The sequence below is a fragment of the Chaetura pelagica genome, unplaced genomic scaffold (assembly GCF_000747805.2).
Source record: "Chaetura pelagica isolate M959 unplaced genomic scaffold, ChaPel_1.0 scaffold7, whole genome shotgun sequence".
Lineage (NCBI taxonomy): Eukaryota > Metazoa > Chordata > Aves > Apodiformes > Apodidae > Chaetura > Chaetura pelagica.
In genome coordinates, this window is record NW_009953920.1 from 2,254,848 (window position 1) to 2,280,270 (window position 25,423).

Genomic DNA, 25,423 nt, shown 5'->3' on the forward strand with positions numbered 1-25,423 from the left:
AGAGAGTTGTAGTCAATGAGGCAGAATCTGGTTGGAGGTGTGTGACTAGTGGAGTCCCCCAGGGGTCAATACTGGGACCGGTGTTGTTCAACATCTTCATCAACGACCTGGATGAGGGTACAGTCCTGTTCAACATCTTTATCAATGCCCCTGGTGACAGGACAGAGTGTCTTCTCAGCAAGCTTGCTGATGACACGAAGCTGGGAGGATTGGTTGATTCACCTGAAGGCTGTGCAGCCATTCAGCAAGATTTGGACAGGCTGGAGAGCTGGGCAAAGAGGAACCTAATGAGGTTCAACAAGAGCAAATGCAGGGTCCTGTGCCTGGGAAGGAAGAACAAAATGCACCAGTACAAGCTGGGAGCTGATCTGCTAGAGAGCAACTCTGTGGAGAAGGATCTTGGAGTCCTGGTAGACAACAAGTTTTCCATGGGACAACAATGTGCCCTTGTGGCCAAGAAGGCCAGTGGTATGTTGGGGTGCATTAAGAGGGGTGTCTCCAGCAGATCCAGGGAGGTTCTCCTCCCCCTCTACTCGACCCTGGTGAGACCTTACTTTGGAGTATTGTGTCCAGTTCTGGGCTCCCCAGTTCAAGAGGGACAGGGATCTACTTAACAGAGTTCAACGGAGGCTAAGAGGATGATTAAGGGACTGGAACACCTGCCTTATGAGGAAAAGCTGAGAGACCTGGGGCTTTTCAGTCTAGAGAGGAGAAGACTGAGGGGGGATCTAATTAACGACTATAAATACATGAGGGCTGGGCAATAAGAAGGCAGGGACAAGCTCTTTTCACTTGTGCCCTGTGACAGGTTGAGGGGCAATGGATTCAAACTTGAAGCACAGGAAGTTCCACCTTAACATTAGGAAGAACAACTTTACTGTGAGGGTTACAGAGCACTGGAATAGGCTCCCCAGAGAGGTTGTGGAGTCTCCTTCTCTGGAGGCTTTCAAGACCTGTCTGGATGCCTTTCTGAGTGATCTGTCCTAGCTGTGTGTGGTTTTTTGGTCCTGCTCTGGCAGGAGGTTTGAACTCGATGATCTCCAAAAGGTGCCTTCCAACCCTTGACATTCTGTGATTCTGTGAGTGTGATTTCACTATTAGTGAATTCCAGACACGCCCCTCTCCACCTTTTTTAATGGAAGGAGAGAGGGATAAAATGTTAAAGAAATCCCAAAATAAAATTTTACATCTTTTTCTAAATTATGGCTTGGAACAACAATCAGAAGTTTCTTGTTCAAAAGAAGTAGCAGCTGTTCTGTTTCATATTTTGCTATGCCCAGCCCTTATCAGCCAGAGAGTAAATGCACAGCTTGCTTTATCCTTGTTGCCAAGTCCCTCCCCATCCCTTTGCAGTGGCTCCAGAGTGAAGTGTAGTATGTGGGCAGCCCCACCTCTTCTTTTGCTGTATCTTGGATCAAAATCTGAGCATGACTGAGCAGGGAAGCTACAGATTGTTTTATTTTCCCTTATTCCTCCGTGTGATCAGTGAAGGGCTGTGACAGTCAAGCGCTCTCCCTATAGCTCATCTGAGGTCCCTGAGACTTCTTATTCTAGTGAGACTTGACACATGGGGCCTTCCCAGGTTGAATTGGATGCTTCAGATTCCTCAGTTGTTTTCATTGCTCCAGTGATTCAGAGCACTGCCCCAGGGTCTCTGGCATGGCACACCAGCAAAATCAGTGGTCTTCCAGCTGCTGTGGCCTGGGAGCAGAGAGAGGCTCTTCCAAGAGGGAACCTTCTTCAAATCCTGGGGCAGGTTCTTGCACATCCTTTCTGCTGGAAGAGGGAATCCTGTGTTCTGTGCTTGGCAATTTACCATCTTTTGCAGTCAGTAGGAGTATTAGCAGTGGCTGTGGGACCATAGTGTGTTAAACATAATAGCTTTGTAGGGAGAAAAATATCTAGGGATCATACTGTGGGTATAGTATGAAGTATTTAATACAGCTGAAGTATTTTGAAGTATTTTGAAAAGGTGGTTGCCTTGAACCAAAGGCAGTTTTGCCATTGTAGTGGCAGCATCACAAGTTGACCCCGAAACTTGGGCTGTCAGTAGGGGAAAAGAGGAAACAATGCTTTGCATGTTTGACACAAGCAAACCTTCTCGTTTGGCACAGCTTGGGAAAAATATCCAGAGCAGGTGTCCTTTGAATGGCAGCATCTGGGAACAGGTGACCTTCTGGGGGAAGAGCTATTGCTGCTAGCACACACTCAGCTGCAGCTGATGCAAGAGCCACCCAAGCAGGTTCTGTTGGAGCCTCCCGGCGTGCGGCACATCCCATGACGGGGGACGCAGCTGGCGTAGCGGCTGCTTGGTGGTGTCCTGTCCTGTCCTGTCTGTCAACAAGACCTGCCAACACTGATAGCCAGCAGTATCCTAACACCACCATTTCAAACAATAACAGCAAAAAAAACCCAAACAACCCACTGGTAATTGTCTGTTTGACTGTGGTTTGCTGCAACTGAAAAGAGAAGCAAACCTGGAAGAAGTCATGCTAAGGGCAGTGAGCCACTGCCTTTCTTGTTCACGCAGTGCCAAGAACATCTTTAACTGGCAGTTGAAAGGAATCCTGCTTCCAAAGGGGAAATAAAGTTGCTGTGTTATTTAGATGCTTTTATACAGCGCTGTTGGCACTGCAGGCTGAGTAGCGTCTCAAGTTTCTTGTATCATGAATGTTCTGCTCCGTTTCAGTTTATCTCCTTATGCTGTCACACAGTTTTTAGAGCTGCCTTGCCTGCTTGATTAGCATGCCCTGCAGTTCGCCTGTTGGTGAAAACTCCTGTCACATTTTATCACCTGTGAATCGTCAAGCTTGAGTATCTGGGACTGATGGGCTGTGCTCTTTGGCCAATTCATGCATGGCAGAAGCATAAATGTGAGTTTGGGCCAGCAGATAGACCTAGGGTGGTGGTAGTAAAATGGAGCACCTTTAGTTCTGGAAAAGAGGAACATCCCACCTGGTTTCTTTTTTTCTGGACTAATGGCATCCTCAAAGCAGTGTTGCTTGTGCACAGTAGTTTCTCAGTAGAAAAGAACATTTTTACATCATCTGGAACATTCCTCTATTTGTTACTCTTTCTTTTTTCATAATATTGTCCCCACTAATTCATCTTTACATCAGACATTGCTGTAGATAAACAATATCAGTTACAGTAAATAATTCTAGAAATAGGAAAGTGGTCTCTTGCTAATATGAGCATTATTTAAACTGAATGTGGCTCCTTTGCAGTTAAATAAAGCAGGCATGAGAAGAGCGCATAGCTTGAAAAATAAAAACCTCTCCCTTTAAGAGTTTATATCCTAAAAAGATAAATTAGATACCTCACAATTAAAATACGGTAAGTGGAGAATCAATGTTTTTGCCTCAGGATAAATGTCTTCACTGAATTGGGAGCATTCACTCACTGTGTATTAGATGCAAAGAACCACAGCTGATGGAACCTCTGGAGGTTTCGTGCCACCGTTTCTGTCTCATAGATCATTACGACACTCGTCAAGTACACTTAGCATCGTGGGGAAAGCTGTGTAAATTGGAGCCAATTATTGAAAGAGACCTTCTCTGTGTTGTGTTTGCGTGGAAATGCTGCCTCAGCTGGGTTTCCCACAACAGGAATTACTGCTTGATAAGATGCTGCCATTTGGTGGTGACTGATCATTCCTGAGGACTTCCTGCTGCAAGTATTTGCATTACGTTCTGCCCCGTCAGAGCGTAGGCTGCCAAGGAGTGTTTGATAATGAAGCATTCTGCCTTATTTCCATGTATGTGCTGCAAGTCAGGATTTCATGAGAGTGTGCACGTATGAGCAGCTGTATCTCTCCTTCTTTCCAAAGGCTGTATTTAAAAATCTCAGCTGTGTTCATTACTTCCTGTCTTATTCTCTGATAGGTGAGTTTTAAAGCTAGCTGTGTTTCTGAGGAGTTGCTATGTAATAATGCTAGCAGAATGATTTTGAGAGTGTAAGAATAATTATAATTCAAGAAACAGGATAAAGAGAGAGAAGAAACTTCCTAGTGGCTTTTTCACTATTTAGCAATTGAGGTTTAAAAAAAAAAAAAAAAAAAAGTTTATGGAAAACACAACATAAGGCTGCTGCAATTAATCATGTGAAAAAATGCAAGCCAGGAACATCTCTAACAAATGTAAGTGGTGTACCTTGAAAGGCTCGGCATTTCCAGGGTGGGAAGCAGCACTTCTCTGCAAGCTCTGGGTGTTCTTAGGTGACTGGGTATTTGTCAGAACTGAGCAAGAGAATCCCCTTTTCTTACCTTGAGATGAGAAGTAGCCAGAGCTCCCCCAACTTGCAGCTGCCTTTAAATGCAAGGTAAGGAGTAGCATTGTTAGTATTACCCATCCCTGTATATGTCTCCTCCTATTTTGATTACCTGCACAGGAGGTGGAGTCACTCAGGAATGAAAAATTCAAGGCAAAATGAGCAGGGGAAATACTGGCTGTGCTGGAAAGAAGCATAGACTCCAGCAGTCTGTTATGAAGTGCTCTCTGCCAAGGTACAATCTCTTTCAGTGTAAAGGGCATCTAACAAAATATATATATATATGTTAAGAAACAACTGGAGAAAGAGAGTGGATTCCACTAATGTAAGGTGGATAATTCAGAAAAAGTAGCTGATCCATAAACTGTGGGAGGAAGGTGATCTGCATCATGGTTCACAGTAAACTCCTCAGAGATAGATGATAGAGGTGGTGTAGTACCTCTTAGTAGGGAACTGGCAACGATTTTACTGTGTGCATAGGGAACATTAGCATTTTTATGTTAAGAAGTCCTGTGTGCACTCATTGTATGCTTGTCTTGAAATATTATAGAGAGATGAAGTTAAAAAAAGAGAGCAAGGAAAGAAGTAGGAGCAATATAGAAAGATTTTCATTAATATTCTGTTGTTTTCAATACTGTAGTATCACCTAAAGCCCTTGTCTAGGATGGGGCTCTATAACACTCTGCACTGAATGGGTTAGGCTTTACACAAGCAGCTAACACTCGTTTGGAGGGAAGGGCTTCCTGGCAGAATTTGACCCCCCCAAAATACATGGGAATGATTCATAGTGTGAGAACAGCCCTTAGCACATTTGTTACAGCTGAGAAACGTCATTCATTCGTTCTTTCACTTCTGTTTTACTTCATTATAAAGCTATGGTAGTGTTTTACAGCCTGATTTGATGATACTTAGTTATGTTCAAGCATACTTACTCACATGAGCAGCCTTCACAGTTATGCTGTTAGTTCAGCATAATTACATTGTTGGTTATGCTTTTTTATATCCTAATTACCACTGATTCAAAGAATTTGAAGGTTAATGACATGTCCAAATTATTTCTTATTGCCACCTCAGTAACACAGGTGCATTTTCAGAATCCAGTTACATAAAGATTATTGTATCTACACTGCAATTACCCTGTCATGTAGCAAGTGCTCTATTTACATGAATTAGTGGAGTCAGAAAGCGTAACCAGGTTGTAATTGGTCTCTGACTGCAGTATAACTGTGGTCACTGTGTTATAAATAAGAATTTTTTTCCTTCCTTTTGTTTCCTCTACTCACATGTTAAGCCAGAATGGTTGGCAAGAGATTTTCTTTAAATATATAAGAAAACTTATTTGCACTGAAGGCCTGATCTGAGTGCAGATCAAGAGTACTGGCTTTTACAGCCCAGATACAGCAAAGGTATGGAGCACGGGCTGAAACCCCACAGTGAAACCCCTTTACTGGAAATGTTAAAGGATTTCTTCCAAATTGGCAGAACCTTTCAAAACAGAATAGACCTAGCAAGTACAGTCACTTCAAGCAGTATTTATATGACAGATTTCATGTATGTCAATAGCTAAATTGACAAATTATTCCGTTCTATGTGCCTGTTGCCTTTTTCCCCAATCTTGATACCGACTTCTCAGATCAGTGTGGTTCAAACTCCAGTCACCACCCATTTTTATATTTACACAAGTTACATGAGGTAAGTGCTCAGAATTTATTATCTATCAAGCACAAATTGAGCAGGGGAGGTAAAAATAATTTTCTTTGTGAACATCAGGATTGATTTCCTGAGCAGCAGCCTGTAACTCTCTACATAAAGGTATGTTCTTTTTTATTGTTCCAAGCCAGAAGGAATGTGTCTGCTTTCCAGCACAGCTGTTTGCATACTTAAACCTTACTTAATTTTGCAGTCTGTGTAATTTCCTGATCTGTCTGTATGAAGGATGGAGGTGTAGTGTATTTAATCATCATAATGAAAGTTTAAATACGAGCACCTAGGATTAAGCTTGATGCCAAAAATCAGAATGGATTGGAAAAGACTTCAATGCAAGAGCTGGGCCCAAAACACTATTCAGAGCTTTTTCTGCATATTTCACATGCATCTTTAAGGACTGCATAGCTAGGAGAGAAGAGAGAAGAGTTACCCGTGTGGTGTGAGCACGATGCAGGGCAGCACAGCCCTCCTCTCAAGTGCAGGGCTTGTCACCCAGGAGGATGTGCAGCTTGCTGGCCCTGCCAGCTTGGAAACAGTTGACACCGAGGGCTGGGTCAAGCGGCGACCCTGCGCATCTTGCTGATGCATTGAAAGCCAGAGACCTTTTGCATCCTGTGGTGAATCCAGGTAATATACTAGAGCATGGAAGAAATAGTCCAATAGATCAAATGTATCCCTAGCAGAGTACGAGCCACTTGAAGCAGAGAAGGGCTGTGTGCTTACACAGGCAGGGCAGCTGGGGCACATGTCCTGTTCAGAGTTCAGTGGAATGTGAGTGATCTGAAGTAGAAGTCATGGAGGTCCCAACTTTGTCTTCTTCAGTAATATTTTAACCAGTGCAGGCATGCTTAAGTGCCTGGTAGCTTCACATGTAATGCACTACTCTAGGCATAGCTACAATGGATTTAAATGGAGAAGACATAAGAGAATGTTGGCATCTGTTAAATTATTAAACAAAGTAATTGTTTAAGTGTTCATCCATCAGGCTTTTTCTTACAGTGCTAGCCTGATCATGCAGTTATGCAGTCAGAAAAGCAGAGTAGGGACAGAACAGATATCAGGGTTAAGGCCACAATTTGCATGTCCCATTAAAACACTGTCAACTTCTTACCCTCTCACAGATTCTAATTAAGCAGTGTTAATTGTGGAGCTGCTGAGCCATCCTAGATAACTGACCACAGCTACTCTTCACTTTACAGATCACACATTTTTCAAAGACGCTTGGTTCAAATTTAACTTTACTGGACATCTGATCCCGTATGAAATTCTAAATGTAGATTTAGAGTGGTTTAATTAGGAGACTTGCAGTGCAGCACAGAGTTGAAGTGAAGAAATAAAAAGCATGACAGATGAGAGCCAGAGTGATTTTATATCAGCAACACCAGGAAGATCGTTACACTAGCCATTTATTCCTTTAATGGGTTCAATACATGTCTCGTATTTCCCAGCCACTTGCTTTCTTAATGTCTCTTGTTATGGTCACAGAATAGCCATACTAATAGTCTGCACATCATATTACTCCCTTCTGTAGTTTAGTAAATTATGGAAAGATCAGCAACTGTGTTAATATAATCATCTGTTCTTTGGCCTTTTACATTCTTACATACTCCCTCCTGCATCTGGTCAGATCCATGAAGAACAGTACAGTTCCTCAAATTATACCATGGAACGGAGTGCAGATATTTCAAGTTTTGTTGAGGGAGAAAGGAAGGAATTATTTAGACCTGTGTCGTGTGCTTCAGACGTGAAAGTGATAGGCTTCTCAATGAAGCACCTGCTGCTTCCTCCCTGCTAGGAGTTACCTGCTGAGATAGGGCACCAATCTGATTGTGGGACAACACCTTTTACTAGAGGTGGTTAGGCTACATGACACACCTTTCCAGTATAGATCAGTTCAGAAGTTGCAAAAAGGTTTTCTTTGATGTTGCTTTATAAAATAGACTATTCCTGCCCTTTCCCCTTGCATTTATCAGTTTTATTTGTGTGCATTGACCTAGGTCTCACTGGATGCTCTGTAGGCCTGCTATAATGGATTAAAAAGAAGAGCACATTGTGTTCCAGTCATTTTTATCTATATTTGACTATCGTTTAGTGAGAAAACCAAGTGATTTAGTGATTTATACTTGACACAATCTAGATGTAAAAAATACGGTTTTCTCTTGGGGAGGGGAAGAGGAACTGAAATGCTGCCAGGCTGAATCCTCTCCAGTATTCAGTCCAATACTGGATACTTGACTGTGGAAGCTACAAGAATCCTGCTGTGCATGGACTTGAAATCCTCTAGGTCAAATTGGGTATGTCTGTAATATTGCCTGATACAGAGGAAAGCACCAGGGTTTGGTTTTGTGTGCTCTGTTGTGTTTCCAGGACTGCTTGTCCATGTTACTACTCTACTGGGCATAACATTTTCCCCAGTTGCCATTTCTCAGTGTGCACTGGACAGGTGTCAGGGGTTAGCTACTGGAAAAAGTTGTATCCATGTTTCAAGTGGGGTCCTTGATGACTGAAGTCATTGCAGCAGGGAAGTCATTTTGGGTTCAGCAAATTGTATGCTTGGCTATGTACAACAAAGCCCCTACATAAAGATGCAAGTCAAATCTGCACCAAAGAAAAAGAAAAAAGAAATTCTGTGCAATAAATCAGTATGGTAGGCACATCTAGTAAGCTGTTGCTTGGGTCCTGTATTGGCATCCTGCTTGATTTTTTTATTGCTGTATGTTACAGGAATTCTGGATATTCTTGATTGCCATCTCTCATCTTTTTTTACTCTTGTTAGACTGTTGGCATAATAATATGGTGTCCTTGTAGTAACAAATTTCACCCTTTAATTAGGCCTTGCAAGCAAAAAATCTGTGCTTTCCTCAGTTCTGAATTTACTGTTGTTCAATTGCATTCTCTTCTCCCACGTTCCCAGATTAATGGAGATAGAGATGAGAAGCTCTTGATCTTCTATCTCTGTACCAGTTATCATTGCTTATAGTTCTACTAGATCTCCTTCAACTCCTGTTCTTCTAAGGTGCTTTAGAAACATCTGCAAGCATCAGGTCATTCTGATCTGGATCTCCTCTTGCACAACTTTTAGTACAAAATGAGATTCTTCTTGAAGGCCTAAGCAAGCATCTTCAGAATCTCTGGTATCCTCTAGTACTCATGAGTTGAAGAAGTTCTTAGTGTGTTTATGTAACAGTATAGGAAGAGAGAGGAAATCTTGAGTGTGGATGGTAACCACATGGTTTTGTGTAGAATTACAACTGAGGCAGAAGACTTAAGAATGGTGTTAATTAGCTAAGAAATCTGAATCAGTTAGGATGAGGTCTACTAATTGCTGTTAATCTCCATGACCCAGAAAGTAATTTCCAGCCCGGTGTTTCTGCGAGGTCAGTGCAATTTCATCAAGAGACAGCACCTGTGTTCTCATAGTTGTTAAGATCATACTGACACTTTTTCAAGGATAGCTGAGTTAATACAAGGATTCTAATTGCTCAGATTCTAATTTGGCTAATTATGATTTACCCATAATACTTACAATTTCAAATTAGTTTCTTATTATCTCATGACTCATCTGGCTTTGTTATATAGCACTACTATTGGACATCTGTATATTTAATCTCAGATGTGGGTGACAACTTGTTACCTTTCAGGTATGTGCTATGAATTAAGGTGTTCTGAAAGGGTTAGGAATTCCACTGTCAAAGTATTTAATCTGCTGTTAATTCCTATTAGCTGATGAGACAAAGCTTAGGACTTAGCAAGTGTTAGCCATCTGAAGGCTGCAGTGGTCGGGTTTCTGACTGATGTATCTCTATCCAAGAAAATTAGCACAGTAACCCATAGTCATTAGAAGAAAGGAGAAATTGCTCATATTGAGGAGGGAATGTAAATATTAGCCAAGGGACAACTGTGTGGATAAACTTTCCAAAGAAGTAGAATGAATTTTAAAAGGTGTACAGGAAAAAAACATGAACTCACAGCTTTTCAAAGTGATGAGTAAAATCCCAAATGACTCTTTAAAAGCTTACAGTGAACAAGGCAAAATAAGCAGATGGAGCTGGGCAGTGAAGGAACTTGTTTTGTGAAATTCTTGCAATGCATGTGTGATGGTATGAAAATAGAACATCAGGAAAACTTGAAAATACAGTGGAATTACTAGCTTATGGGTTTAAAATACCTGTGATACCTGTAAGAGATCAGTGATTTCCAAAGTGTGGTTGGAATGTCAGAGTCTCATTTCTTGAAGATGATGTTTTGTGTGGCAGCATGTGCTGCTGGGTCTCAGACACTATGCCAAGTGAAAGGGTATAGCTACAATTTTAAAGTCTATTGGTGTAGATCATGGTAATCTGAAAGCCAGATCCACTGTGGCAATAAAGGTTTTTGTGCTGATTCAGTGGGTCGTTCTCTCAAAGCCTAGGTGAACTCATAGAATCACAGAATCACTTAGGTTGGATAAGACCTTCAAAATCATCGAGTCCAACCATTAACCCTACTCTACCAAGTCCAGCACTAAACCATATTACCAAGCATCACATCTAGATGACTTTGAAACACATCCAGGGATGGTGACTCAACCACCTCCCTGGGCAGCCTGTTCCAATGTCTGACAACCCTTTCTGTGAAAAAGTTCTTCCCAATGTCTAGTCTAAGCTTTCCCTGGTGCAGCCCTCTTTTTCTATCACCAGTTCCTTGTGAGAAGAGACCAGCACCTACCTCTTTACAGCATCCTTTCAGGTAGCTGTAGAGGTGATGAGGTCTCCCCTCAGCCTTCTTTCTTCAGACTAAATAGCACCAGTTCCCTCAGCTCCTTCTCATAAGACTTGTTCTCAAGGCCCTTCACCAGGTTTGTTGCCCTCCTTTGGACATGCTCCAGCACCTCCATGTCCTTCTTGTATTGAGGTGCCCAAAACTGGACACAGTAATCGAGGTGTGGCCTCACCAGTGCTGAGTACAGAGGGACGATCACCTCCCTGGTCTTGCTTGCCACACGATTTCCAATACAGGCCAGGATGCCGTTGGCCTTCTTGGCCACCTGGGGAACTCTTGCACAAATACAGGCTAGATACATTTTGCTTGTCATTTAGGTTGTGTTTCTTTGTCTGGCCATTTTAAATTACCTATTTTGCTATAAGGCATGACACTTTGGACAGCTGCTTTGGATGATAATAGTGGGAGATGTCCCTGCCCAGGCAAGGGGCTTGGAACTAGATGATCTTTAAAGGTCCCTTCCAACTCGAATAATTCTATAATTCTATGATATGATAATACAAATAATTTATAAGAGTTGAGTAAAAATATTAATTTTTTTTTCAGGAAAGAGTGTGGAGACTTACCTGAGGTCTCTCTCTGGGGGCTCTTCATGCACTGACCAAGCTCCCCTGTGCTCTGTGTTGCAATCAGAGCTGTACCCTGCAGGTTTATGGATGTGAGGGAAATGTTTAGGGGATACAGAAGAGAAATTAACTGAATATATCAGTGATGAATTTTCTGTGCAAAACCAAAGTATAATTTTACATAACTTCGATGAATAATTGGGAAGACTGAGAAATTATTGAGTAGATATACAGATTATAAAGTCTTTGAACCACACACAGATGAAATCCAAGTTTTCAGGATTAATCACATAATCCTAAGCTAAAGTGTGCTGCATTCCCTGTGACCAGCTGGAACACAGACACAGTGGGAGGAAAGCAGGGAAATAGATACAAGTTCTCTTCTTGTGTCTCACAGCTGTATTGTTTGTAGGAATTAAAACTGAGGTGGGCAATAGCATGCCTAGCCTCTCACTCAGCAACTTCCAGCAAATTTCAGCAGCCAGCATTCCCTAACATGGCTGTTTTCAAGCACTGGAAGGATTTCTTTACCTCAGAGCAGCAGCCAAACAGCCAGACACACAGAGGAAGAGAAAGAGGTTGTAAAACTTGGCAAAGCCAGATCTGGAGCCTGTCCTGAACTTATCTGTGTGCAGTCTTGCAATGAAGTTTCATCTCTACTGGAGCTGTTATATGCCATCGAATTTAGTCCTGATTGGATTTTCTGTAACAAAGGATTTTCCAGCAGCCAGTGTAAAAGAGAAAAATACCTTCTTTTTCTAGAAATAGCGTATTTCCTTGTCAGCTTTCTGGAAGTCCTGGGAAGAAGTGAGGATGGGAGGATGATTTAGGAAGAGAAGAACATTATTGTACTTTCACAATGCATGACCCTTTATAAAAGTAACTTGTACTTAAAATTTGTCCTGAAATAAGCCATACCCTTAGATGACCTATATAAAATCAGCAGAAATGACTGTAGAGGTGACTGTGAGGTGAACTTGTACACATTATAACTTGTGAATTTGTAGGTAATCCTTAATGTTTGTGGGCATAACTCACAGGTTATTTCAGTGTAAATACCCTAAGTAGGTGAAAGAGAAGCGCAGGTGGTTACTGAAAACTGAAGGGGTTTTCAGCAACCCAGCACACATCGGTGCCTACAGGTATCTGTCCTTCGAGTGTAGTGTTCATTAATGTTCTTGTGTGTGCATGTTTGCACATTCATGCAGGCCCTATCATGATCATGTCATCCTTTCCACCTAGCTGCTATTTTAGTTTGGTTTGCTTTTTTTCTTCTCAAGTTTTCTGCTCTTACTTTTTAGTTGTGTGTTTCCTACTTCTTCTGCCAGCAATTCAGCTTTTAGGTTTTTGCCATATCTGAATCCCAAGTATATCTTGGATTGTCTATAGTTAACTTGTCACAAAAAAACAGGTGATCCAAGAATATGTCTATAATGTTATATTGAGAAGAGGTTATGATCAGAGACAGCTAAAAAAACCCCAGAAGCATTACAATTTTATATTGATAAAGAGGCAAACTTAATGCTTCACAGTTATATTTTAGGTTTACATTTCCTGGTTTCTAAAAGCTTGACAGAATAATCATGTTCCCTTAATACAGTTTTTTCTGATGAAATTCAGTTATGTAACATTGCATACTTTTCTAAATCATTTTTGCTAGAATTATTACTTGCATGAAAGATTAAGAATGAAAGAGGTTCAAGTGGGGAAATCGATGTAGGTCAGTATGTTAAATATCAGCAGATGTGCGTGATAGTATTTTTGTTAATAGAATTTTGAACCTTTTGTTCATTTTTAATCCTTGAATCTCTTGAGAAGTATTTTCCACTTTCATGAAATATCTGGGTTTTTACTCCTAGCAAGCTAACTGAGTTCTCAGACAAACACGTTTTCATCCTTACAGAATGCATGCTGCCCCTTCCCACTTAATATCACCAGGTTAAAAGCAGGCTTAAGTTCTTACAGCTGAGAAATATGATGGAAAGCAACTCAATTTTTCTCTCACAGTTCCCTTTTTAACTCAACGGATCTGATTTTTATTTACACAGAGGCCCTTTTTGCCCTTATGGCAATGCAGCAGGACTTTATGGTGCACAGAAGTAGAAACCACAATAATTGGACCATATGTTTCTATTCCTTGCAAAGGACCACCAGCATTGCTTATGCTACATAACTAACCCTGGGAAATTGTTAAAAGTTTAGTTTCTATAATGTATAAAATTCCAGGTACCAACAAACTTATGACTTCTTGTCTAGCAGGCTAGTACTGTACTAAGACACCAGTTTCAGAGATGTAGTCTTTTGAGGGCAACCAGTACCTGTTACCACAGAGCTGATTCAGGTACATGTGAATAGTTAAGCCTAATAGCAGACAAGTCTGGAGGTACCACTAGTTGTCAAGACACCCTGGTTTTAGTAGCAGCCTATCTATTTGTCTTGGGTTTTTTCCCAAAAGTATCTGACTTATCTTCACCAGCAGGCATGTGTGAAAGCTGCTGCCATCATGTTTGAGTTCTAACACAGTTCTAACACATTACTGAATGCTGTTGAGGGTTGGGGGTTTTTCGGTGTTTGTTTTGTAGTTTTTGAGATGTGTTTGAAAGGAAGGGAAGAAAATTTTAGGATGTTGAAGATCTAGAAATTAATTGCTTGCATTCCTTATAACATCCTCCTCTGCTCTTATCTTTGTTTTCAACCCTTCTGTAGAGCCTTGCCTTTTCTCTTTTTCCCTTTTCTTTGTTACCCTTTTTCTTTCCTTTTCTAGTTCATTTCTTTCACAATTTTGTTGTCTGCTTCCTTTCACAGTTTTGAAGAGCTTCTTGATTAGGAGCTCCAGGCTGTCTTAATAGCATGCTGGGCTCATGCCCTGACCAGCCTTTAGGACCACTTGGCTGCCTCTGAGACAGCTGGCTGATGGCAGTCTCTGTGTGAGCCTTCAAGTGGGGTGGGCAAAGCTGCCAGGTGCACCCAGGCATGTGAAGCCTGCTGCTTCCCTGCAAGGGCAAGCTGTGGTCGTGCCTGGGGCTCAGCTAAAAGGTCTGCTGGTTTTGCAGCTGCCTCCTTACACTGTGCAGCAGTACCTTGTCAGTCTTAATGCTTTTTGGAGCTGCTGCCATTGAGAGGATGCTCAGAGTCTGCACCCTTTGAGGGCAGAGAATGGAGGGGGAAGCTGCCAAGTCTGTCTCATGACGTCCTCACTTTCTACCGTGGGTGATGAGTTATTGACAAGGGGGCAACAGAAGCTGTTTCAGTGTCCAGCAGTTCAGATATAATGCTACTGCAGCAGAAGAGGATAAAATATTAATGCCATTAATTCAATGGCCAAACTCTTACCACTTTCAGAGGAGTCAAAATTGACTTCTGGATCCATCGGTCATCCTTGTGTCAGCCAGTTTGCACTGCCTGCTCCAAGATGGGTAGGGAAAAGTCATGTATCTTATACCTTCCAAATGGTTAAGGGGCATGGTCCAAGGAATCTCTCTCTAAATGGTTAAGGGGACATGATCCAAGAAGGTGGCCTGGCCAAAGTTTTGGATGCTGAGCAAGGAAGTTCTGTTCCTACTGCTGCAGGAAAGAGAAGAGCGCAGTGAGAGCTGCTGCTGGAAGGGCAGCCTCATAGCACCAGTCTCTGCTCACCATGCCTTTCAGCTCCAGCAATGGCAGCAGCAACAGCCCAGCTCTGCTCTTATCTGCTTTTCCATCACTGCTCATGCAGAGCTGCAAACAAGTGAGCATGGGCCTGCTGGTGCAGAAAGGGAAGGAAGGGAGGAGCTGTTTGCCAGGCAGAGGGCAGGAATGTTCCTGGTAGGTATGAGAGGGGAGACATTTGTGCACAAGACACCTGCTTTCATGTGAGCATGTTTGCCAAAAGGGGGGATCTGCGAGCAAGGGATGCTGAGTTTTCATGGAGGTGGAAGCCACTTATTTTCCATATGAATACTGGATGAGGACTAAGTGGGTAGTGTGTGTAGTGTGGGATATGAACCTCAATGTTTCCTTGCTCTGCTCCACAGAATGATTTCCCAGGGATGACTGAAGTGTTTGAGATTAATTCTGCACTGATTTTCATCAAAACTGAGACATGTAAAAGAAGATACCTCTGTTGCTGATAAGATATTATTTATTTATTAAGATCTACAAGAGTGATATAATTATACATAGTATAGCTAATGATTTCTCTGCAGTGACAGCACTCCTGCATTTAGTTGACATCGTTTTCCCCTCCTGTCATATTTACTTACTTTATGTTCAGAAGTTTTTTGCATCCAATATGTAGCAGCCCAAATCCTTCACGAGGCTTCCTCTGGTGCCCAAATTGCTATAGTGAATACAGCTATTATTGGAGACTGGATTTCATAGAATCATAGAATGGTTTTGGGTTGGAAGGGACTATAAAGATCATTTAGTTCCAGCCCCCTGCATGGACAGGGACACCTCCTACTTGACCGAGTTGCTCAAAGCCCCATCCAGCCTGCCTTTGAACACTTCCAGGGTTGAGGCATCCACAACCTCCTTGGACAACCTGTTCCAGTGTCTCACCACCCCCCCACTAAGTGCCTCTTCCCCCTGGAAATCTTTGCTGTACCTCAGCTTTGCTGGAACACCTCACCACAGTAATTTTCAGGATGAGTTTTCCTTGTTTTCTTCATCCTTCGGACTGGTCACTGACATTACATATGAGGAGTAGCACAGGTGGAGTTGGATTTGTTCATTCCTAAGAGAAGTCTTAGGTGGGATGTTACTGATGCCTTTAACTACCTAACAGAAGGGTGTAGGAAAGAAGGTGGCAGACTCTTCTCATAGTGTGTGGTAGAATGACAAGAGGCCATAGACACAAGTTGCAACTAGAGAAATTCTGATTAGACCTCAAGGTTTTATTTTTTTCCTCAGGAGAACAGTCGAATATTAGAACAAGTTTTCTAGAGAGCTCATAAGATATCCATCCTTTGAGATACTAAAAACTCAATTGACAGGCCCCTGAGTAACCTGCTCTGTGTTGGTCCTGCTTTGACTGAAAGGTCAGATACATTCAGGAGGTTGCTTCCAACACTGGTCATTCTATGGCAGTTGATTACAGTCAGTATTTCTGCAACACTGGAGAAGGCTGCTGACTTCTGCTACAGAAAGCAGCAAAATAAGAAAAAACAAAGGAGTGAAAGCTGTAGCCAGCAGTAGCCAAATAGTAAGGAAAATGCAATTCTAAAAAAGAAAAATAAGGGAACAAGGGAACCAACAAGGGAAAAAACACCCCATGCTTTTACTGAGGATAAGCAGTTTCTGATGAGTCTGATGGATCTCCCAAAAATATACAGGAAAAACACTGAGTGAGCCTGCATTAACTAAAGGACTGTAGATTTCGTAAAAGGAAAAGGGTTTTTTTTGCTCAGCTTGACCTTTTCCATGTTGTTACAGCTAGAGAAGGTGCTCTGTGGAGGGCAAATGTTATATTACTAATTCAACAAAATTGAGAGGCATTTGAAGTAGCAGAGATATTTCTCTTCTTTTTACATCTTTCTCAGCTTTTTAAATCAGACTATAAATCTCTGCAGTCGCCTTGTTTCTGCCTGAAGTAGGATCCAAGGTTGAAGCTGTAAGGTCTGTAACTCAGTTCTGGTAATAATGGTATTCATAGTGAATTGATATGTGGGACATTCATTTGGAAGAATGGGTGTTGTTTGCTGCCTTGCTGCTGCTTTTATGGCATAAAGGCTCATTGACTCGATTCCCTCACCCAGACTCTTCTGACAGCAAGACCTAGTGCCTTGAGCAGTTCTTCAAACACAGCTTGGCTGAAGGATATAGTTGTCTCTTACACAAACAACCATCACTCATCTCTGTACTTGTCCCGACCAAACTGCATTAGAAGAGTGAAGAGTTTCTGAAGTTCTAGGACTGCTGTCTAACATAAAGTTTCCTGCCTTCCAAAGATGTTGTGGGTGTGTCAGTTTAGAGTATTTCCATGATATATGCCCTACGTTTTGATCATGCTCATTGTTTCATAGTGCAAAGAGAAAAGGTTTTAGCAGCATATTTTTCATTCTCTATGCAAACAAAATGTTTTCTTGAAAAGTCTGGATTTGGAATGTAAACGGGGAAAAATTTATGTTACAGAGTTACAGGATTCATGATGGGCCTGTCAATGGCAAAAGTCCCAGTTATTTGAGTGGGTGTAGGGGCTTGCTTAGCTGTTCCCAAGAGAATAATATTTACAAGCAGTTTTTGTTGTCAGAGTGATTAAGCACATTAATCCCCTGTGTACAGACCTGTCATGCTTACAGGGTCGATCCTGTCCTGCATTAGGCAGCTGCCTGATGTAAAACTGATCATAAACACAGAATTTATTTGAGGCTTTTTTTTTTCTGGAGGAAATAGCTCTGAGATGTACAAAGTTGTGTAGTGACTGCAAGGAACCTTCTTCCCGGCTTGCTTGACCAGAGTTTGTTTTGCACTTTGGGGCTGTAAACTAAAGTCATCCTTTGGACCACTTTAAACATCCTGAGAGACTTGTTAGCCCTCAAAGGCTCACTGGCATAAAATAGCATGCAATGTCAGAGCCCATGTGAGCACTTGGTGAGATATGCTGCAGAAAGCAGCCCTCCCAAATGTTTGCTACATATGAAGAAAAAATGGCTGCTGCTTAGTCCAACCATCAGCCCAGAAAAGTGCAACCCAAAGCCAATCCACACGCATATGTGATTGTGTTTCAGGATCTGAAAATCTAAGAGTTTATCCAAATTAACTTTCAAAGAGCGAAGAAAAATCAGAATCTCTAATCAAAGCTTCTCCTCTGCTGCTAAAGGATAGCTGAAGTTCATTAGGCAGAACTGGTGAAACAATGGAAAAGCTGAATATAGTAAAATTTTGGAAGAAAAAGATACTGGCCTCTGTGAGAGATACTGCTTTGTTGCCTCAGTCCTCGATTTTGCTTTAATTGAAAATGATTGCACTTGACATCCCTATTCTAGCTGCTGGTTATGCTGAAACAGTATTCTACCCACACAGGGGAGGCTGGGGAATATGAAATATCTATGTACCAACATGGAGACCTCATACACTTTTTGCTTACTGTCATTGAACTTCCCCTTGTCATAAGTCTGTTGTTAGCTGCCTTCTAGAGGACTTTCCTGATGACACTGAACAGCAGTTTTTTCCTGGTTAGTTTAGTTTGGTTTCCAGGGTTTGTTATCTAGAATCTGCTGAAGGAATCTGCAACATTTTTAACGGGAACAAAAATTGTTTAATTGTTTGCCACCTTTTTCTAGGAGAGATTTTTTTGGAGTGAAAAACTTCTGTCCTCTGGGAATAAAGTAATCAATAAACAGAGCTGCAAGATGAGAGCTTTCTGAAGAGAGAGGAGAATTTCCATATGCCCACAAAAGGCAAATTCTTCCCTTGATTAGGGAATGGCATTGAGAAGGTGTTGTATTACAAGGCTAGAATGGCACTGAATGTGACACCTGGGGAAGACTGCTTGTGTGTGGTCACAGTCCTTTAGAGATGTGAGTCAGCTGCAGAGAGCCCAACAGGGAGATGGGCTCTGCTGCTGGAGAAACTGGCTGCTGTGTGGAGGCACCTAATAGAAAAATACTATGGAGCCAGCACAGTGGCTTAACCAGCTAACAGGATAAGTGGAATATATTGCATTCAAGAGCTGGATAATTCTGTTAACAGGGTGAGGGCAGTAGTTGAAGCACTGCCACTAATTAGGGCTGGATTTTCAAAGTGGTGCCTGGGATTATAGCCATAATACTGTCATGGAGCTCAGGTCTCTGCTCCTTTCACAATTCGCCCTTTCTGTCTCAGCACATCCTGTGTTCCCAAGATGTGGAAGAAGTCAAGTGCTGGAGAGAAATGAGGCACTTACAGTCTGTGTTTATTTACACAACTTTTTTGTTTGTTTGTTTGTTTTTTTCCCAGAACTATTTATTTTTAAATTCAGCACTAGGAGGAAATGGGAGTGTTCACCCATTTGCAAATCTACTGAGGACTATTTCCTCTCTGAAGAGCGTGGCACAAAATAGGAAGTATGAACTTGGCAGGATATCTTACAATATTTTACTGTGAAAAGACCCTTTCCTGTTAAGCTGTGGAAAATGTAAGCCATCGATTAGATAGTTGTCCTAATGTTTAGAGTTCAGTGAAATCAAGAGGGCAATAGTAAAAGTCAATAAAACTAAGTTAAGGGAGAATAATTTTTTTAGGAACTCATCTTAGATATTAAGAAAAAATTGCAATAGAGGTGTTGTGACACTGGAACAGGTTGTCCTCAGAAGTTGTGGATGGCCTCTCCCTGGAAGTGTTCAAGGGCAGGTTGGTTGGGGCTTTGAGCAGTCTGGTCTGGTGGGAGGTGTCCCTGCCTACAGCATGAAATTGGAACTGGATGATCTTAAAGGTCCCATCCAACCCAAGCCATTCTATGAGTCTATGATTCTTGACAGCCCTGCCATGTACACACAGGTCTGCTAAACAATAGCTCAAAGCTGATTAAAGTGACGTCAGCAAAGCTCTGCAGAGTGGAAACTTATCCTGCCCCTGCATCAAGCTGGGGAGATTTGGACCTCTTAAATCCTGGATGAGCTGAGGGATGCAAACAGGTGAAAGGAGACAGAGGACAAAGCATCAGTTTCTTCTTTTCTCAGGATCTTTGAATTCGGGCTATTAATCTTATTTATTTTGTTTTAATTCTGCAGGCAAATGTAGTGTTCTTGAAAAGCAGAGAACAGATATCTGGAGCTTGAAGCAAGCAAAGTGTAGGCACAGCATACGGGGCAGCCTGTCTTTTACCCCAGCTCTGCAACACGTGCCTGCTCTTACACATCTAGCAATAACTTTTCTGTTTGCTGATGCACAATTTGGGACTGAGTTGAGGCTGTTTTTCACTTGGGATTTGAATCAAGCATAGGTCACAACCTCCCCTTTTTGCCATGCTCTTCTCTTGTACTGTTTTTTATCCTCAGAGCTGGTGTATACAAACATAAAATGCTTTGCTGCTTTCCTTTTGTAATTTCTAGTTTTCTTTTATTGTAGACTTCCTTCTTCCATATACATGTGGACAGTACTGCTTGGAAGCATGAGCCCCACTGAATACTTTATCAGGTTCTGCCCTTTTAAAAAAGAAGCTCTTGTGAATAGATAGTATGGTCCTGGATAGAGCTTTGCCACTTTACAGTACTTGAATATTTAATCTGCATGAAATACCACCGTAGTTAAAATCTGTGTTGTCAGTGTAAAATATTCTAGGTTTTAATCAGAACCTTTTAAAATTGGAACTTGATTGGATTGAGCACTAGGTCATATGCATAACGTTCACCATATAAAGTCAACAAATTGCACTTGTGCTAGTGCAGCACTGTTTTTACTGTCACTGCAGTTTCCTCTGTTTTAAATGCAAGAAATACTAGCCTATGAGAGATAATTTATATCATTAAAGGTTATCATTCTCTTGCAGCAGAAGGTACTGATACAGAAGTGCTTTGGCTGTCATTGAAGAGTAAGATTTCTTAGACCAGATTTGTTCTACCTATAGGAAAACAAAATTTGCTTAGCTTAGTTAAATTTCCTTCTGTGGTCACAAGGGTCAACAATACCATTCTGGAGAGAAAAGTGTTACAGAACATTAAGACTAAGGCATAATGGTGTTTTTCTGTGCTGTGTCTGGGAAAAGTGCTTGTATTTGCCAGCTGTGCATATTGAGCTGTGGTAGAAGCATCTAATAAAATTGTACTAGTCCTGTTTCATATCAGCAGGACTTTTAAAATAAGAAAGTTGTGAGGCACAAATACTAATACATGCTAAAATGCCTTAGTGGTGCAAACCACACTTTACCAGCATTATTGCTTAACTATGTGGTGTGCAAAACCAGATTTTCTAGAACAGGCAATCACAGTTACAGCTTCTTCCAGGCCTCTGTTCACACTCTATGTGTCCAAAAGAATTTGCCTCATCGTAACCCAGAGGTACAGGGTGGCAAAAGAGGGGCACCCAAGGTGGGCCCACTAGCCCACTTTGCTTTCAGGAGCAAGAGTGTTCTCCTTGTTACTCTTCCGCATGTCTAGGCAGACTGCTGAAGGGTAATCTTTTTTAGGATATATTTTTAATTAGCTATGAGAGTCTCTGTATCTTAGCTTCTGCTTAGACAAAATTTTAGTGATGCACTCAGAGTTTTGCCTCAGCAGGACCTGACGGACTGTAGTACTCTGGGATTTCTCAGATTTTTATTTATTTTTTAATAACATAAACCACAGCTAAAGAGGGAGAGAGACTCAAGGGTTCCATTTTCTAGTGTGAAGCCTCCTTCATTTCTTGTTCAGGGTCACATAACTTCCCTCCAGCATTTACAGGAACTATTCGCAAGGAAAAGTGCTACTACACTTTTACTGTATTATTTTTAGCTTTCAGTTATCTCCTTCTGTTTTCTATTTTCTCTCTACTGAAAAACTGAAAAGTGCTACCAAACATGAACCCTTTCCTGAGTTCAGCATGTCCTGAGAGAGTTGGATCTGGCTCCAGGTACCTCCCCATGTTTTGCAGATAGCCATCACGGGTTCTGTCAGTTGTCTTTTGCCATTCCCACCCTTCAGAGGTTGGGAAACTCTGTAGCAGACCAGAAGATGATTTTACAGTGTGTGTTTACTGGAGAATATTTTAAAGGAAGCACTGATACTCCTGTAACTGCTTGACTGTGTGCACTGCCATTAGTGGCCATGACACTGGCTCTGATTACAAGCAAGAAAAGCAAAGGGAGGTTTGAATCTGGTTCAGGACGTCTTTGGTTTTCTGAGAGATGCAGCTAGCCTTGCAGTTGCAGCTCACATCCCATCTCTTCATGTCTAGATATAACAGAAGCATGAAATAAAAGTGTATTTGCCCTGTTTTGTATCAGCTGGACTTGTAAAGTAATTAGGCTGGATTGCACAATGTGCAAACATTACATTATAAAGCATTAAACTAATTTAGATTGAGTTCTCACTTCAATGACATAAAAGAGCACCAAAGTTACTGAGGGAAAATCACATTTGTTCCTTTTCATACCAAGAACTTCCAAGTCCATAGGATGCCAGCTGACAAGATGAAAGTTGCCTTTCTCTCAGCTACGTTCTGTGTTGTAGATGAGAAGACAGGGTTTTTTACCTCCCCATAATTCAAGGTTTACTCACAGTGGCAAAAGCTCAGATGTAATTATATTGTAGCCTCTAAAATCAGTTTGGATTTCTTTGATGATAAATGGCAAGCAGGAAGAGCATCCCCATCCAAGGCCTCAAGACACGGTGAACCCCAGTTGGTGTGGTGGCTGTTGTGCACAGGTGACCATGTTTGCTCCTTTGTCCTGCCCTGCACCAAGAGCTCTTCAGTGTTGTCCTCCCTGGTGGGGACAGTCTGGTGAATGGTGAAGCCAAACTGCACCAAGTAGCTTCTTTCTTTTCAGAAAATCAGACTTCATGTCAGGAGACTTTTCTCATTGTTTTTAAGTCCCTGTGATGCTTGGTTTGGTCTCCAAAGGTTCCCTTCAGCTGCACTGCAGGGCAAACATAATGACCTTGGCTGATCAGGGTGCTGAGGGGAGAAGCTTCCCTGCTCTGCTTCCTTGGCATGATGAGATAAACCATGTTGTGCTTCTGGTATAGCTTCCATTCTTCTCCCACCATTCCTTCTGACCCCTTGAAACACCAATATTAAAATAAAATCACTTTCCTGGCCTTCCTGATATCCTTCCCTAGGTGTGTCTGTGCTCCTTCCTTTGAGAGAGGACGTCCACCTGCTCATGGCCCCTTCTGGCATGTCCTGCCACAGCTGACGACCTGTACTGGAAGTGAGAAGGTCCAGCGTATGTGAAGGGAGAGTGGCAGGCCAGTGCTGCCTGGCCACTAGAGGACAAGGAGCATGAGTATGGGATGGTGTGGCTATACTTGAGGTGTTGGACTCATTTGTACGATGAAGTTTATTGTGGCGGATCCATTTGTTTGTGTTGTGCATCCCTCCCCCTCAGCTTTTCTGCTTTGTGTTCCTTTTGTCAGCTGCCTGGATGGGGGTAAAAACTGGATATGCTTCAGAAAAGTGTTGTGGTGTATTTCAATTAACTATGGTTAACTGCAGGGCATGGGATAAACTACTGAGTATATGATTTGTTTATGCAGCAGTGCTGGTTTTTCGGCCTTACTTTCATGTCACATCTTCAGACCTTGCTGATACAGCAAGTGTCTGACTAGTACACCCTGCTGTGTTTGTGGGGGGAATCTGGGGTGTAAAACTCCTACCAGGAGGTGCTTGTAAGGCTTGGTTTGCCTTTGTGATGCTGCCTGTCTTTTTGGCCTCTGAAGAATCCGTAAGGGTTTTGTGAGTAATTCTCGTGGTTTTTGTGACAATGAGAGCTAGATGGGAGGCCAGGGCTGCCCCTTGCCAGACACAGCCAGTCTCACCTGGATCCAGCAGCCTTTTGGTCTTCACAGAGGAGAACAGCAGTAGGGGGAGCTCTGTATACATCCTTCTCAAACCTCTTGACTGATTTGGGATCAGGAAGTCAGGGGTTAGGAAAATTACATCAACATTTTGAAAGCACCAAATCACCAGCCCAAAGAGCTGCTTTCCATTGAAGGCTGAGGAAAGCATTTTTTAACAATCAGGTCATTTAAAAAACTGACCCTGGTATAATACACAAATGCTGTGCCTATGGAGTAAAAAAGCAGGAGCCCTTCCCAGCTCCTGGGTGCAGGTGTGCACCCCAGTCTCCTCTCAGCTTATTGTTGAGCTGAGACCTGGGATGTGCCCTGCTTTTTCATCCCACTCCAGCCTCCCTTTGCCTTGATTTCCATTGGAAAGTAGAAACTGGGGGGAACACTGCCAATGGCTTTGTGATAGCTTGACTGAAGGGTGAGCACGTGACAGCACAGTGTGGGGTACACCTGCTTCACATAATAGATTGAACCTTTAGGAGCAAATAATTTTGTTGTTGTTGTTCACGCTTCACTTATGGGGCTAGATGTGTTATTATTGTTTTATATAGTGCCAAGCTTTACCACCACATGTGGCCATGCTGAGGATCCTTTGGCTAAATCAGGATTCCTTACATTACTCTGGTATAACTGTCTCCATATAATTTCACTGATGTAGATGTGACCCAAAAAAGGTCATTTAACTGCAACATATTTTTAAGTTTTGAGCAGGCTCGTATTTGCAGGACCCCTACCAGCTCCACCCCAGTCTGCTCAAAGCATAGACTGTTAAAATATTCGTAGTGATTTGTGGCAGGTCTAGAAACCCCAGAGAAGAAGAAGACTGGAAAAAGTGCATGTTTTGCAAATGTGTGCATATCTAGGTCGATTTGCCCAATTACTGTCATGGATAAAATCATGAGAAACCCAATAAGTAGTAAGCATTAAAGGATAGTGTGTAATAAATGCCAAGCAGTGAACTCATATGAAAAATACATCTTGACAAGGAAATATCATTGCTTCTTGGTGAGATCACAGCTTCAGCTGGTAAAGGTTACTGACTCTTGTAATAAAATATTTAGAGTCACATATAATATTCTTATTTACACATCTCTATCCAGAAATCAGTGGTGGCTTCAATAAATATATTGTAACCTGCTTAGCTGCAAAGGCCAAAAGTGCAATTATACCTCATTAACTGTGATCCAAACAGGGATGTTTTTACTGGAATTTGCTTGTAGTCCAGCTCTACTCAATATGCTTTTTCCTATTTAAATAGCTATGATGATAAAAAAGAGAAATCTAACTGAGCCCATTGTCCTTATAATGGCATCTAAATTCAACCTGTATGTTTATGATCTAGGCCTCATCGGTGCCTTGACCTTCCAGTTGGGTTGTTAATCCTGCTGGCTAGGCTACAGTGCTTCCTTCCCCAGGCTTTGAACTGTCTGGGGGCAAAGAGCAGCTTGTATTCTAAGCTAAGCTTGAATACACAATATTTAATATAGTGAGCAATGAGTCACAGGTGAGTGGGACTTCAGATACTGTTTCCTGGCAGAAATTGGAACTTCACTGCGTAAATTCTCATTTCTTTTTTTGCCTGGAAGCTGAACAGCAAGAGTGGTGAGGAGCTGCAGCTTCCCAGGAGCAGAGCAGCCATAGGTCTGACTTCAAAGTCAGAAGCAGTTAGTG

At 42.0% G+C, this 25,423-nt stretch overlaps 1 protein-coding gene across 1 annotated transcript in view; it reads left to right on the plus strand.

Moving 5' to 3' along the window:
- HECW1 (HECT, C2 and WW domain containing E3 ubiquitin protein ligase 1) overlaps positions 1-25,423 on the plus strand; it is a 179,916-nt gene that overhangs the window by 53,976 nt on the left and 100,517 nt on the right. The gene's annotated exons all lie outside the window — the stretch shown is intronic.